We start from the raw sequence: 8,186 nt of genomic DNA on the forward strand, positions 1-8,186 counted from the left end.
CCAGCTGTTAGGTCCAGCTTCAGCTAACCTAGCAATTCGAAAACAAGCAAATGTGAGTACATCAGTAGGTACCGCCTTGGTGGGAAATTAACTGCGCTCCATGCAGTAATGCTGGCCATATGGTCTTGGAAGTGTCTATGGACAACGTTGGCTCTTTGGCTTAGAAATGGAGATGAGCACCAACCCTTCAGAATCAGACATGATTAGACTTAATGTCAGGGGAAACCTTTACCTGTACCTTTACCTTCCGTCTAGTAGAGAGGACCTGGTTTGGTAAAGGGGACCTAGTAGAGCAATTTGGAAGATACCAAGGTGAGGGAAACCAAACTAAAGAATACATTCCAAACTCAAGTACAGCTGCCTGATTTTTGGAAAAGAAAATATTAATTAGTTTGAATACTAATCCTCTACAGGAGTGTAATGAGACTATATTTGTGGAAACAGAGGAAGAAAAATTGGTGAAAGTTTGGAGTGTATGTTACTCTAAGAGGTTTCAGTGGATTTTTTTTCATAGATGAAGAAAAAAAATTGAGAGCCAGCATGGTGTAGTACATTGAGTATCAGAACATTATTGGTTTAAAGGTTTGAATCCCTGCTCAACCACTGAGACCTGCTGATTGACCTTGGATACATTACATTCTCTCAGCCTCAGAGGAGGGCAAAGGCAAATTCTCTCTCTCTTGCCAAGAAATCCCTGGGATATTGTCACTTTAACGTTGCCATAAGTCTTGAAGGCACAAAATAATGACAAAAATCTCCCCCAAACAGTGCATTTTAATTGGAAAGTACTGTATATTAGAAACCTTTCAAATAGGCAATTCAATTTCAAATACTTGGGTAAATGACATGAATTGGAATTAAATGCACATTTTGAAAATTATTTGAACTATTAATATCAAATGTGCTGCCGTTTTTCTGCAAACTTGCAGAGAAACTATACACTTCAGATTCTTCAAATATCTTACTATCCAAAGTCAAGATTAGAAAATTTGCCTTTCTATAGTGAAGAACTGGATGCCAATATGGTGCCAGCACATTTGTCAAAGTTGTAAATGAATTTTCTCACACAGCTATAGATACACTAAAGGTGAGTCCTGTAATATTCGAAGTGCACATGTATGAAAAGGCTTTTTTGTAAATTTACACTGTGTTGGTATATTTGTGAAGCTTTAGGTGTGGAGATTCCATGATACTCTCATATCAATTTCTTTTGGTGCATAAGCTAATTTTTCCAAATGCACAACTTAAATTTTAAGTTAACTGCAATGTTAAAAATCTGGGGAATGAGAGAAAATTCATTAGGGTAGATTCTTATTTGGAAAAACAGTGCTCTCATTTGTCCTTCCTGTCATTGCTTCTCTAAGTTTTGCATAAACACAACTTTATACTTTCAAAATAATAACCTACACTGGTCTGAAACACAAGTGCAACAACAGAATTGGGCCAGACTTTCCACGCAGAATCCCCATGACCAACAGAAAATACTTTGTTTTCAGATGGTCTTTGGTGACCCCTCTGACACCCCCTCCCCACCCAGGGGTCCCGACCCCCAGGTTGAGAAGCACTGCTTTAAAGCAACTATAAGGCAGTGTATCAATGATAAGGGCAAATATGCAGTTTCATAAGTGACGATCCAAACATTCATGAATATTTTACATGGGGAGCGTTTTGCTAATGCTCACCTTTACTTTCCAATATTAATGCACATTAGTTGACAAGTCGCTCCTGACATGAATTTTTTTTTGCACATTATCTAAGGAAGGAGGAGACATTATTGTAATTCCTTCCCCTGTACTCAACTACCCCAGTGGGTAAGGCCAGATCTAATAGTTCGAAGTTAGGAGAGAGTAGATCTTGATTGCACATTAGAAGAAACGTCTTGACAGTGAGAGTAGTTGTCAATGGAATGTATTGCCTAGAGAAGTGATGGGGGTCTTCTTCTCTGGACATTCTCAGAAAGAGGCTGGACAGCTACCAGTTGAGAATCCTTTACTCAGAGGTCCTACTCTAGCAAAAGGCTGGACTCGATGTTGCATAAAGCTCCTTCCAACTCTATGATTATAACTCCACAAGCTGAACACAGTAGTAAGTACAGTTCATACCAAACTAATCTAATTATCTTAATTAGGAAACTCGGCTGATATGTCTTCCAAATGGTTCTTGAACTGAGCTCAGAAAAATAGGCATGATAAGAAAGGTATGTAATTGGTTGAATGACTAAACACTTAAAGGGTGTCAATAATTGGATGAAGATAAGATGCAAAATAAGTACCCAGCAGTGTTTGCACATTCAAGTTTGGTCTTGTAACATTTAACATCATCATTAATGAGTGGATGAAGAAGGAGATGGCATACTCATTAAACTTGCAGATCGCACAAGTTTGGAAAAGATAAGCTAAAGATCATTGCTCTCAGCAACACAGTGAAATTCAAGATGGAACTATTGAAGGAGTTATAAAAAGAACTGAATCGAGTAAAGGAAAACCATCCTGGCCTCAAACCTGTTCCAGAAATGGCAGTCTAATCATCCACACATAGACATCGGTTTCTTCCAAACTGATTCTGAACCAGCCTAAGTGGTTAGTGTAGATGAGCCCATGTTTCAGCATTTTCCATCCATTCACACATAATTTCTTTTGATATTATTATTTGCTTTTCATTTCTGGGTTTGGATAAATTGCTTAATCTTCCATATGTTCTCGAAGGCTTTCATGGCTGGAATCAATGGGTTGCTGTGAGATTTCCGGGCTGTATGGCCATGTTCCAGAAGCATTCTCTCCTGACGTTTCACTCACAACTATGGCAGGCATCCTCAAAGGTTGTAAGGTCTTTTGAAAACTAGGCAAGTGAGCTTTATATATCTGTAGAATGTCTAGGGTGGGAGAAAGCACTCTTGTCTGTTTAAGACAAAAGTAAATGTTGCAGTTGGTCACCTTGATTAGCACTGAATGGCCTTGAAAATTCAAAGCCTGACTGATTCCTGCTTGGGGGAATCCTTTGTTGGGAGGTATTAGCTGGACCTGACTGATTCTAGGAAAATGGGGTTTATATAGCTGTAGAATGTCCAGGTTGCTTGAGGTACATGTGAATGTTGCAGTTGGCCACCTTGATTAGCATTTAATGGCTTGCAGTTTCAATCTTCCATAATCTGTGGTCATGATGAATGGCATTGCCATCTGAGAGATTCTGGGAGTGGTAGTCCAAAGGACATTTTTTCCTGCCTTTTGGGTGTTCTATATAATTGAGAGAGGCTTTATTTTGAGGCAGCTGTTTTAGAATGCATCTTAGATATGTTTTGGAGTTGGCCATGTTTACCCAGAAGGGTAAGGAATTCTGTACATATTCAGAAATGTAATGATTATGATTAAAAGTTTTAATGCTGTCATTTACAAAAGACACCAGATGGTTGTACTGGTTCAGATGGCTGTTACACTCTTTAAACTTTAAATAAATTGATTTATTGTGTGGAAACTAAACAGCTACATTTCTCTTCAGTCTGTGGTTGACTGTTCATTTTTCTAAGGTCTCTATTTCCCCTGCCAAAAAAGGACAGGAAATCAAATTAACTGGAAACCCAGTATAATTTGTAACCATTTAACAGTAGAATTTAACCCATATTCTTCTACCAATTACACTATGTAACATGATTTTTGTTCCTGGATTATAAATACTATTTCCTAATTGAATCTATAATAAAAACATGGAAAAAAGGGTTTTTTTTCCTCCATGTCAGGAGCAACTTGAGAAACTGCAAGCCACTTCTGGTGTGAGAGAATTGGCCATCTGCAAGGACGTTGCCCAGAAGATGCCCAGATGCTCTGATGTTTTACCATCCTTATGGAAGGCTTCTCTCATGTCCCTGCATGGGGAGCTGGAGTAAACAGAGGGAGCTCATTCGCACTTTCCCTGGATTTGAACCTCTAACCTATCAGTCTTCAGTCCTGTCGACACAAAGGTTTACGTCCCACCTCGTAATTTAAGATCATTCGGGGAGTCCCTGCTCTTGCTCCCATCAACATCACAAATGTGTCTGGTGGGGACGAGAGACAGGACCTTCTTGGCGGTGACCCCCCACCTATGGAACACACTCCCAAATTAAATAAGATTGGCTTCCTACCTCCTGGTTTTCAGGAAGAAATTAAAATCATGGTTTTGGGACCAGGCTTTCGGTCAGCAGTCATAAGTAGCACTTAAATTGACATTGACTGGAATGCCGACAAGACTAATGAGACTGTTCTTACTGCTTTTTCACTGTTTTTAATTACTGCTTATGTCCTGTTTTAATTATGACTTATATTTAATTGTGGTTGTTACATAGTATTATCCAAAGAATTGCATGGCCATGTTCTAGAAGCATTCCCTCCTGATGTTTCACCTGCTTCTGTGGCAGGCATCCTCAAATTTTGGGTGTTCTGTGGGAAACTAGGAAAATTGGGTTTATATATCTGTGGAAAGTCCAGTGTGAGGAAAGAACTCTTGTCTGTTGGAGCTAGGTGTGAATCTTTCAGTTGGCCACCTTGATTAGCATTTGATGGCCTTACAGTTTTTAGGTGTGGCTTGTTACTGCCTGGGAGAATCCTTGGTTGAGAGGTGATTAGGTGATCCCAATTGTTTCTTGTCTGGACTTCCCCTGTGTGTGGCATAGATTTTTGTAATTGGTTGAATTTTTGTTTTCTGTTTTTAGTTTTGTTTTGCAGGAAAGGGGGAAATCCTTTGGACAGTCTCAGAAATTGTCTTGAAGAATAACACTTGTTTGGGTTTCTGTTTTAACAAAAAATATGCATATTTATTATACTACCCTCTTTTTTGGAGAAAAAATGAACTTGCCCATATGCTTTTTTGTTTGTCTTTTTGTCGTTGTTGCCAAAGCTGTTGATACAAACAAAATTTTGAAGGCTAATTTGAAACATTTTGAGCTGTTGTATAACACAGAATGGGTTCGACTCAAGTTCTGCATGGAACATATTACATAAACTACTGATTACAATGGGAATCCTGTTAGATATAGGATCATTGCATCCACCTGAACATTAGGAAGAACTTCCTAACTGTGAGAGCTGTTCAGCACTCTCTGCCCCGGACTGTGGTAGAGGCTCCTTCTTTGGAGGCTTTTGAACAGAGGGTACTTTGAATGAGATTTTCCTGCTTCTTGGCAGGGGGTTGGACTGGATGGCCCATGAGATCTTTTCCAACTCCATGATTCTATGCCATAAAAGGGGGGGGGGAATGTTTCTGTATATAACTCAGGAATTAATTGTATTTTAAAAGATTGGATATTAAAAAACCAAGACAGTAGGAAAGACATGCTAAGTGTAGTTGGATGATGAGTACTGGCTTTAGCGTATAAAGCCCGAAATGGTTCCGGCCCAGCTTACTTGTTCCACCTCAGAGATTAAGATCGCTGGGGGAGGCCCTGCTTGTGATCCCACCACCTTCGCAGGTGCATTTGGCAGGGAAGAGGGACAGGGCCTTCTAGGTGGTGGACCCCCATTTGTGGAACATACTCCCTAATGAAATCTGGTCAGCCCCCTCTCTCCTGTCCTTCAGGAAGAAATTGAAATCATGGCTGTGGGAACAAGTTTTTGAGCAGCAGCCGCAGCAGTAACAATTATAAAGGAATCATGTGATTGACAATGGATGGATTTGAATTATGACTGGACTTGGACTTGTCTCCTTTAAATGGTCTTTTTAACTTATGATGACATTTTAATTAATGCTTAACTGTGTTTTTATTATTGTTGGCATCTAATGGTCGCCGGTTGTAAACTGCCTTGAGTCACCCTCTGGGGGTGAGAAGGACGGGATATAAATGTCTGAAATAAATAAATAAGAAATAAATGATGTGAATTGAGTAGATCTTCACATCTATAACTATTAGGGGCACTAGTCAACACCAGCATTCAGTTTCTGTTGCTAAGTCATCATTGCTTCTTTAGCTGTACAGGCTGGGTATCCCTTATCTGAAATGCTTTGGATCAGTTGTGTTTTGGATTTCAGATTATTAATAGATCTTGGAGATGGGACCCTAAACACTACATTAATTTATGTTTTATATACACCTTGTACATACACTCTAAAAGTAATTTTATATATTTCTAAAACTGTTGTCCATGAAACAAATTTTGTGTTTGTTAAACCATCAGAAAGCAAAAGTGTCTCAGTCATCCCATGTGATTAATTTTGGATTTTGAAGTCTTTGGAATTTTGGAATTCCTAATAAAAGATGGTCAGCTTGTACTGTAGTCTATGTAATTGTGTTGCGTTGTGTTGAATGTTGTTTTTTTTTTTGTCATGGCTTGTAAAAGAACAGCATAAATGCTGAATGATCATATACATTACTTCTGACATAAACATCTTTAAAATGATGCCATGTGCTATGCAACCGAGAAGATTTCCACTTTTTGTTTGTTTTAAAACCAAACAAATTGCCATAGGTCGCCTTTAGGGAAGCATGCTTAAAGTGAGCTTAAGTTGGTGACCAGCATTTTGTTATAGCCTCAGGAACAAGAGAGATGTGAAAGAAGATTCTCATTGAATGGATCATATGTTTTTCTGGTGCTGTACGCATTCTTTTTCTCTACTGACCTCCAGTTCCCACACCCTTTACTTGCTAGTTCAATTCCTTCAATTTAGTTTCTACTTTAGAAAAGACTTTTCTTCTGGGGTAAACAAAGAAAAAAAGACCTGTAACTTGGAATCTACTGGTCTGACTACCTGGAACGATCCTGCTTCGCTACCATCTTCTCCAGTTGTGAAGAGTAGAGAGACTTTCTGTATTTTGGCAGTCGGTGTAATACTTCCATAGAAAGGCTGCTGGTCACTTGGCTGTTTTTCTGGCAGATGGACAAACCAATTCTATAGGGGTGCGAGAAGGAGCCAACACCAGCAAAACCCTACTGGGCTCATGCTGGCCAGGAATAAGAGCATGGGAGGAGGGTTGGAAGAAATGAAGTGTACCACTTCCAGGCAGATATATGTTGCTTTCTTTGTCAGGAGCATGTCAGGAATCCACCTGAAATGCACCCCAATCTGCCCTGATGTGTCCTCTTCTTTCCACAAATTGAGAAGAGTTGAAATACACATAGTGACCACAGGATTTGTTTTTCAATGCTTAACTTTTAAGTTGAGACCTTTTTGCCATATGCGTTGTTCTTCTTTATGTAATGCATTGCTTTTATTCAGAGCACCACCCTGGGACTATTTGAAACACAACACAATAAATATAAATATTATTATATGTACAAACCATGGTTTGTAAATATAATAATAATTAAAATAATCACAATGTGGGTATTCTAATTAACATTAATTGTAGTTCTAATATTTCACTTTCCAGTTGTAAGACTATGGGATGGAATTTAAGTGGAATATATAGCACTATTAGTGTATACTGGATTTTAAATAAAAACAAAAACCTGTTATCTATGCATTTTATCTCACGGTCATATGTTATTATGACTACAGAATTTTTGTTTAATGCAGAAATTGATATCTCCTCCCACTTTTGGATGTGTATGTGTTTGCTCACATATGCATAGTATGAAGTACACAACACGTGGCATTTAACTTTTTATTGATTTGCACACACAAGAAAAGCTCTCGAATATCACTCCACACCCTTGATGGCACAAGAGAAGCATGTGGGGGATTTCAGATAAGTTTCCACCTTCTAGGCAGCTCAGTTGGAAGAGGTCGTATTTGGCTGCAATGCTATTGAACTTGAAAAGAAGTTATTTGCTGCTCTCTCTTGGAGTGACATAAAATAATCAAGAAATAAGTGGTGATGTTGCTTATGCAGGTGGCAGCTTCTCAGGTTTCAAGACGATGGTAATGTGAATGTAAAGCAATGGCAACTGTTGAATCCTCAGATGCTAGAGAAAATATAGCAAAAGGGCAGCATTTAAGCAAGAACCTTTATTCTAGGTTGAGCAACAATGTTTCCTGGTTGACACTTTGTGGTTTCAGCTACCTGGATTGCATATTGTGTCTCACTAGAGCAGGAGTAGAGAATCTCTGACATGCCAGATGAGGTCTACAGCTGGCATGGCTAATAGTAAGGAGTTAAGATGTTTCGGAGAGCTAGCCATTTCTTAACCGTCCTCTGTATGTTGTTTTGACTGGAACTTATGGAAAGACCCAACTGTATTTTGTAAGATAATTTTCATAGCCATAGTGAAAGGAAAGGA

The sequence above is a fragment of the Anolis sagrei genome, chromosome 1 (assembly GCF_037176765.1).
Source record: "Anolis sagrei isolate rAnoSag1 chromosome 1, rAnoSag1.mat, whole genome shotgun sequence".
NCBI lineage: Eukaryota > Metazoa > Chordata > Lepidosauria > Squamata > Dactyloidae > Anolis > Anolis sagrei.